This window comes from Copadichromis virginalis, linkage group LG14 (assembly GCF_057382275.1).
Source record: "Copadichromis virginalis isolate Kocher_CV1m ecotype Utaka linkage group LG14, C_Virginalis_male_GT1.1, whole genome shotgun sequence".
Taxonomy (NCBI): Eukaryota; Metazoa; Chordata; class Actinopteri; order Cichliformes; family Cichlidae; genus Copadichromis; species Copadichromis virginalis.
The window spans coordinates 20498730-20507379 of record NC_140631.1 but is presented as its reverse complement, the minus strand read 5'-3'; the positions used below and the strand labels follow the sequence as shown (position 1 = coordinate 20507379).

The 8650-nt window shown below is 41.1% G+C and overlaps 1 long non-coding RNA gene across 2 annotated transcripts; it reads left to right on the top strand.

The window, feature by feature from the left end:
* Positions 1-3431: 3431 nt before the first annotated feature.
* LOC146693871 (uncharacterized) lies at positions 3432-7392 on the top strand. 2 transcript variants are annotated; one of them, XR_014914823.1, is made up of 5 exons: positions 3432-3593; positions 6403-6518; positions 6595-6732; positions 6881-6983; positions 7146-7392. It is a non-coding gene; the product is annotated as an uncharacterized LOC146693871 (long non-coding RNA). The 2 variants fall into 2 exon arrangements; XR_014914822.1 differs by having other exon boundaries at positions 6881-7392.
* Positions 7393-8650: the final 1258 nt, after the last annotated feature.

Genomic DNA, 8650 nt, shown 5'->3' with positions numbered 1-8650 from the left:
AAGTCTCTCAAGCATCTCTTTCTCAACTGACATCACAGCCAGGTGCTGGAGTCTGCTTTGACCCATGGTCCTTCTCAGCCAGGTATGGAGCTGACTCAAGACACTAAAAGACCTTTCACAGCTACAGCTGGTAACTGGGTTTGTTAGGGCAACCTGAATAACAGTTTTCAGTGTGGGGAAGATCTGATTATCCAGAAGATTGTACAATGTTAACATATCTGGGATGGCACCAGCCTCACTCTTGAGCTTCAAAAAGTTTTTGGCAACCGTGACTTCCTCTGACTGAAGTTCAATATGGTAATGCAGTGCCAGGGCTGACAACCCAGTTGGTTTTGCAGATTCTGTATGTCAGGGTTTCTGGGTCATTGACCCAGTATTTTCAGTTCATGTTCACTGTTTATCCTCTGTACGTTCCACTTCCTGTTTTGTGTTACGTTACTCTGTGTGCATTATGTTCTAGTTCTTATTCCATGCATCATTAGTTCAATTGTGTTCAGCTACTCACTCACCTGTCACCTATCAGTCATTGTTCAGACAGTGTATTTAAGTCCTCAGTTCTCTCCTGGTCAGCGTCGCGTCCTTAATGTTGTCACTGCTGTCTATGCCCCATGTTTGCCTCCCAAGTTCAGATCAGTCAGCCGTTCATTCAGTCAGTCAGCCAGCCATCTCCTGTTTTCGTCATTCGTCCCTCACAATAAACACCCTGCATCTTCACCGTGAGTCCTGCGTTTGAGTCCTTTTCTCCACATCCACTCAGCAACCCCTGACACTGTATAGCAGCTTTAATATAGGGAGGACACAACTTCCAGATTGTATGAGTAAAATTAGTTGTTGTTTTTTCTTTGCCAGTTTCTGTTTTGCCTGTTAGTATTTCCTATCTCTTTCCTCTCTCCATCTTTGGACTGACAATCATACACAAATAGATTGTATTCAATTAGATTAAAAAAATACTATTAAGAACACTAATAAAAAAGTCCTCTTTCAGTGTACTTTCAACCAAAAGGCAAATAACCAAACCACATGTACATCTAATAAAAGATATAAATATTGAAACACTGATCCAACATTATTCGTTATTGACGGATCATTTGATTTTACACTTTTACCTGAATGTGGCTCTTGTTTTTGAAAAAACTTCCTCATATCCATTATGAGATGTGTGTGTGTCTCTCTGTACACACACACACAACAGAAGTTATAAGGTTAATGGGCATCCAGTCAGTTAGCTAGTTAGTACCTTGGGTTCAATATCGGCACATGCACATATGACAAAATAACCAGCTTCTCTCATTACATTTCAAACAGGACAGTGGTAACAACAGTAGGCTACGGACAATGTTAAGTTTTAGATTTTAAATAGACTGTATAAATTTCAATGGGAGCAACAGGACGGTCAAATATCGCTGATTTTACTACAGAGCAGGACGGATTGTAGGGTAGCAAACATAGTCGAGAAACACGTTTTCAACACAGCCGGTTACCTGGGTGTAATGTTTTTCAGTTAAAAAGAAACATGGTCTGACTCTTACCTAACTATATAAAGAGTAACTGAAGGTTAAATGCAGTTAATATGTCCTGTTTTAAGCCAGGCACTTACACATCCTCTCCGCTGCATGTCAGCCACCATTGTTCTGGCAGCAACGGCGCTAGAGCCAGAGCAGGGGAGAGGCGAACTGGAACAAACCATTTTGGGGGGAGGGGTATCTATACTTTTGTTGTTAAAATGTTAAGTCCCAAACAAGTACTGAATGCTTTTTATATTTTTAGTAGTGTGTCACACAAACAACAAATATTCTCAAAAAAAAGTAAGAGATCTTTGAGGGGTGCTTTGATTCATTCATTTGATTCCGAAATGGGCTAAAATCACCCCTGGTTAAAGGACTGAATAATGTTGTAAAAAGGCAAAACAAACAAACAAACAAACTAAAAACCCTCTTTCAATCCGGAAAGAGGAAAAAACCTAAATTGCTTTACTATCAGAAACCAATCTAAATGATTTGGAACACTCAAAATTAAAGAGAAGTTGGGTTGGCTAAGTTCTTTACTCATCTTATAATACAAAAAGTAGAGGATGGCCATCCCCATCCATCGTAATCTGCCTTTAACTATAGAAAAAGTTGTAAAAGAAAATGAAGGATGCTACATTCTTTTCTCTGGATATCTATTTGGAGAATCTATTTCTATAGGATGCATTTATGGTCCAAATTCAGAAGATATCTCTTCCCCCCCCCAAAAAAATCTCTTAACCCTTGTTTCAGCCATAGCCTCTCCATATATGGTATTGGGAAGTGACTTTAATTGTGTATCTGATCCAAGGGTTGATGAATGTAAAACAGAGGGTGACTTATCACTAGGGATGGGTATCGTTTAGGTTTTATCCGATACCAGTACCAAACCGGTACTTTTGAAACGGTGCTGGTGCTTAAACGGTGCTCAAACCGGTGCTTAAAGAATCAAGAACACAAACTTTGTCCAAAAACCTCTCATGTTCAGCTGTTTTTTGTAAAAAGATAACAATGTTAGCCTTTTCTGCAGCTATAGGGCATGGCATCACTCTTGGCTGGAAGCAGTGCTTAATCAATGGAAAAAAAACACCAACTTTGTCCAAAAACCTCTCATGTTTAGCTGTTTTCCACTTTTTCTTTGGTCATTTTAGCCTTTTTGGCCAGGGTGAAGGGAGTATCTGCCATCAAACAAGAAGACAGCCGCATGTAACTACGACGGTGTTTGCTAGTTCACCTTACTTGCATTAATTTAATAACATGGTTAGCCTACTCAACGTAAATTACACACCAACAACATTAAGCTACTCACGCAGAGAAGAACGGCTGCTGCTGCATCATCCTCCGTCATCATTTCTGCTACACTGGCAGGGCTAGGGGCCAGGACTCTACTCTTCGGGTTTTTGGGGGATGTTGCTAACTCCGGGTCCGATAACAGGAAAACCACCCGCAGTAGATGTGCTCGGTGTGAGGTCTCGCAGCAAGCTATCAAATACGGCGCATTTCTCGGCTTTTAACAAAACGCTACATGCCACCATGTGTTTCATCAGATTCGAGGTGTTACCTCCTTTGCACAGTATCAGCTTAAAGCACTTGTTGCAGGCTGCTGAGTTTGCATCTTTTGCTGTGACGTACAGCCAGACTTTGACCGCTTTGCTTTGGGCATTTTTAATCTGTAGCTCTGCTCTAAAAGAACGTACGTACCTGGGCCCGCCTACTACGCTCGCAAAGGTAAAATGATTGGCTAGTATCCAAAGTGTATGACATCTCAGGGAAAAAAAGCACCGAAATAAAGCACCGAAATGTGCGCTGCTTTTCGGTCTGGTTACTACCGTTTATGTCAGAACCGGATACCGGTACCCATCCCTACTTATCACCAAAAAGCCTTAGACTGAAAGAGTTCTGCTGTGATCTAGAAATTTATGATGCCTGGAGAGTAGCTCACCCAACCGATAGGGATTTCACTGTTTGTTTGTTTTTTGCCCTCATCAGAGTTTCTCAAGAATAGATTTGCTACTGTCATCCAGGACGGTGCTGGATAGGATGGAAGAGTGCTCAATAAGTACTTGTCCATTATCCAATCATTCATTAGTAAGTATAACTATTCACCCAAATTATTTTGTCCCTTATTCATGCTAATGGAGGAAGAATCCATACTTAATGAGCAGTGTTGGTCAAGTTACTTGAAAAATGTAATCAGTAACTAATTATTGATTACTTCCCCCGAAAAGTAATCCCGTTACTTTACTGATTACTTATTTTCAAAAGTAATTAATTACTTAGTTACTTAGTTACTATTTAAAAACACGATTTACAACCTGCATAGGTGATAAATCAAAAGATCTTTCAGCTCAATTCTGCTTTTTCTGCATAATGCATCATACAAAATGTAATCAAATGGAAAAAGTCTCTTTTTAAAACTTGTTTTATTAGTTTTAATCTTTTAAAAAATTTAATTATATGCAACATTCTCTGACTGGAAGAAATTTGTTTAACATTTAAACCTATTTTCTGCACATTCCAGCACATAAAATAAAATAGATTTTTGTGTATGTATATATGCAAGTCCCAGCTTCATTCAGTGGCCGGTCTCCACTATTTTGTTTAGTTATTCTTTTATCATGCTGTGATTGTTTTAGGGTAGCATCGTGGTAGGGAGTCTGGTCATTTTAATCATCGTTTGTTAATAAAGTGTTTTAATGAACTATTTTGCCGTCTCAACCCTGCTACCCTAGGTGCCTTCCTGATTTTATAGTTATGTTTTTAGTAGTTCCTCTTAATAAATTTTGATTTGTAAACTTCCTTTGTCTCACCTCTGCCGTTAATAACGAGTCTGTGGGCTTTGGTAGCCAGTGCAATACGTACATTGGCTAGAGAAATCTTTCCTGGGGTGTAACGCCCTCCCCCAGGTGGCGTTGTCAATATCTTAGTTGCCATCCCCGGTTATTCCTCATCGCGACATCACATAAGGAAGCAGCATAAAGTCTCCTTACATTTATTTCCCATAAAACTATTTTCAGCTGCTCTAACCATCTACAGCTTTTCACAGGGTAATGACTTGGTTAGCGATCTAATTTGCATAACTATAGTGCATTTCAGAAGCTATGTCCTAATTCATAGGCCGCATTCTTCCGAGGACCCAGGCTTTTTGGCCTATGTGGGCCGGGTCCTTTGAAGACTGAGAAGGCCGGAAGTGCGAGGCTGTGAAATGGGACGGTCTAGCCTTCAGATTTGCATCACCAACTGTCTCGATGGAGTTTAGCAAACTCGTCTGGTCTTCGCTCGCTAATATATAACAGGACATTGGAGTAAATTCTCGACCATCTCACACTTCTATTTAATCAGTTTTCTGTTTGACGTTTATTCAGCTGTGTGAAAACTTGAACTTTAATCACAGCCAAACCGATTTACTCACGAACACATAAAACACTGAAAAAAGCCACTGCTTTGAAATTCATATGAGCTGTTCGCACTAAAGTAAAAAGCACCATCACTTCATGCGGATAGCCCCTTTGGCGCCAGCTGCGGTCTCAAGGCTGGAGCTGAACAACAACACCCTGATAACGACTGTGTTTAGTCTGTTCCTTCCCATTCCATGCAAGGCCACCTGGGTTGGCTGGAAGACTGTTTACTTAGCCTAGCAGGGCGAAGGACACTGTCTCAGCTGAACTCTGGACACGCACACACTCATCCCCCCCTCCCTTTCCAAACCCCTTTCTACACTTATTCCCTTCTGATGCTGCACCCTTTACCCACCCCTGTTGCTTGTCATGTGTTTCTTTGGTGTATTAAGAGTTTTTTCATGTGCTATGTGCAGAGGTGGGGTTTTTTTGTTTTTTTTTCTGTTCTCAAACTGATCTCCCTGTTGGAGCTCAGTCTGGGGGGAGTTATTTTTCTTTCTCCTTATCTTTCCTCATGTGATGCATTTTCCATTGTTATACCTCTCTGACCTGTCTTCCCCATGTGATGGTTTGTGAAATGTATGTATGGTCGGAGGGTAAGATGGCGCCGCCATTGCATGCAATAGGTCGACAGCCTTATGAAATTTCCCCTTGTGGGACTAATAAAGGTATATCAATTCAATTTAACCACTCATGTGTCTAATTAGCCACATTTAGCTTACCGCTGTTGAGAGGGATGCTCAGTGTTTACGTGACGCCATGGCTCAGTAAACTCCCCGTTTTCACTCCGTACTCTACAACAACCAATGCAAACCATACTTGGTGAACAATATCAATTTAAATGGTATTTCACTCGTTAGAGGTTATTTTCTCCAGCTTACCAATAAAAAAAGTTTTAGGCCGTCTGCTGTGCTCGGATGTAGAAAGCAAGAGACTGAAAATATGGGAGCAGGCACTGAGGGAGAAGAACTGCCTAGAGCTTAAACAAGAGGAGTGGAATAAAACAATGGGCTCTCATCAGAGCTCATCAACACTTGGAAAAACGTAACTCTTGTTTAGCCAAAACACACATCACATATAAATCTGTGTCCCTTTCATGTTTAAATAAATATATTTTGTTTCACTGTCATTGAAGAAGGACAGTAAGAGCAGAAACAATGAACATGACATGTTTACTTTTTTCTTTTTTTAAAGATGATTTTAGGAACTGGTTAATGGTGTTCTTGTTTTCTTCCCCCTCAATGGTGAAAACAAAATTCCATACAAATCAAATCTCAGCCTCTTGCACCATCTTGTGGACAGTCAAACATGAGTAGCAAAGTAATATTTGTTAATATAAGCAGGCACAGGTGGCTGTTCAATTTACTGCATTCCTGCTGTCATATTTATGCCATTACACACCACAAACTGTCCAAACTAAAACACAAACATTCAACACTGGCTGGCATGTTTTATATAGAAGGAGCTCAGTTTTCTGGCATCATGCTGTTGTGTTTCAGGTCCAGGCCTGGCGTTCATACCAGGATACCCTCAGGCTGTAGCCATGATGCCCCTGCCTCAACTGTGGTCCATCTGTTTCTTTGTTATGCTCATTCTCTTGCGTCTTGATTCACAAGTAAGACACACACAACTTTGAAACTTTGCATTTATGCGTTGCTATTTACTAAGTGTTTTGTCCATTTTCTGCACAGTTTGTTGCCATGGAAGTAGTGATGACGTCCTTTGTCGATATGTTTCCCAAAGTGTTGCGCAGAGCTGGCCGAAGGGAGATTTTTCTCCTTCTCTACTGCCTGATATGTTTCTTCTCTCAGCTTGTCATGGTTACTGAGGTCTCAATGTGATGTATCACTGCCAAAAAATGTTTTAGAAATGTGTGTAGGGGTCTGAAAGAAAATATTTAAAAATTATATATCCTAAGTTTCTGATTTTAGATTTTAAAACTAAACACATATGAAATATCTGTGTCATTGTGTCTAGGGAGGAATGTTTGTGTTCCAGTTGTTGGACTACTATGCTTGTAATGGAGCCTGCATCCTCTTCCTATGTGTGTTTTGAACTCTGGCACTGGGTTGGATATTTGGTAGGTGTGCTCTTCCATATCGTTCCCTAGTGATGTCGTGGTGATGACATGATCAGGGAAATTTTCTCAGATTTATCTTTTGGACACTATAGACATTATAGTGCCGTTTAACACCAAGTGTGATCAATATATGTTGTTTATCTTGTTTGTTTTCCTATTAAGGAGTAGATCGGCTGTATGACATAATAAAGGACATGACAGGAAAACACAAGCCAACTACTTCTTTAAACTCTGCTGGCTCTACCTCACACCACTGGTCTCACTAGTGAGTTGAGCTGTAAGTGTTAGGATGTCAGCACTCAATTCGCCACCAGCTAAACCATCTCCTTTTGATTTCTCAGGCTATTCTTTCACTGAGTACAAGCCTCTGACCTTTAATCGGTGGTACATCTATCCATCCTGGGCATATGTGCTGGGGTGGATACTGGCCCTCTCCTCCATCCTGCTTGTTCCAGGATGGGCCCTGTATAAGCTGGGCACTGAGACTGGGACTCTAAGTCAGGTGGGATGATCGGATCATCGGCACCCCCCTGCCCTCCATCCAGGATCTGTACCTCTCAAGAACCAGGAAACGGGCAGGGAAAATCATCGCAGACCCCTCACACCCTGCACACAGACTTTTTGATCTGCTGCCCTCTGGCAGACGGTACAGAAGCCTGCAGACCAGGACCACCCGACACAGGAACAGTTTCTTTCCCCTCGCCATCTCCCTTCTTAACAGTTGACCTGTCACACTGCTCCCACTGCCAGACTGCAACTGCACCTTATGTACATTTTGTAGTATTCATTCCACCTCATTCATTTCTGTATTTTATGTATATACGTTTAGATTCGTTATTTATAGTTGGTTTACATAGCTTTGTGTATGTATGTGTAATGTGTATATATAGACACTTGTGTGTGTGTGTGTGTGTGTGTGTGTGTGTGTGTGTGTGTGTGTGTGTGTGTGATTTACATTGCTGTGCTTGAGAGCCACCATCTACCGGAACCAAATTCCCTGTATGTGTCTGCACATATACTTGGCCAATAAACACGATTCTGATTCTGATTTTAAGCTTTATGAAAGCGCCATGCATATGCCTAAAATCCCATTCTGGTACAGTGCTTAGACCCTAGAGGAGTAAAATAACCAAAGGGGGTGCCACATCTGGTCTATACTTTGATTAAATATCAAGGACCAATGGTATAAATTGCTCACTCTTTGCTCACTCTTTCCAACGGCCTCTGTACATACAGTGGGGCAAAAAAGTATTTAGTCAGCCACCGATTGTGCAAGTTCCCCCACTTAAAATGATGACAGAGGTCAGTAATTTGCACCAGAGGTACACTTCAACTGTGAGAGACAGAATGTGAAAAAAAAAAAATCCATGAATCCACATGGTAGGATTTGTAAAGAATTTATTCGTAAATTAGGGTGGAAAATAAGTATTTGGTCACCTCAAACAAGGAAAATCTCTGGCTCTCACAGACCTGTAACGTCTTCTGTAAGACGCTTTTCTGTCCCCCACTCGTTACCTGTATGAATGGCACCTGTTTGAACTCATCATCAGAGGTGGGACCAAGTCATTGTTTTGCAAGTCTCAAGTAAGTCTCAAGTCTTTATCCTCAAGTCTCAAGTCAAGTCTCAAGTAATGTCAGGCAAGTCAGAGTCGAGTCTCAAGTCACTG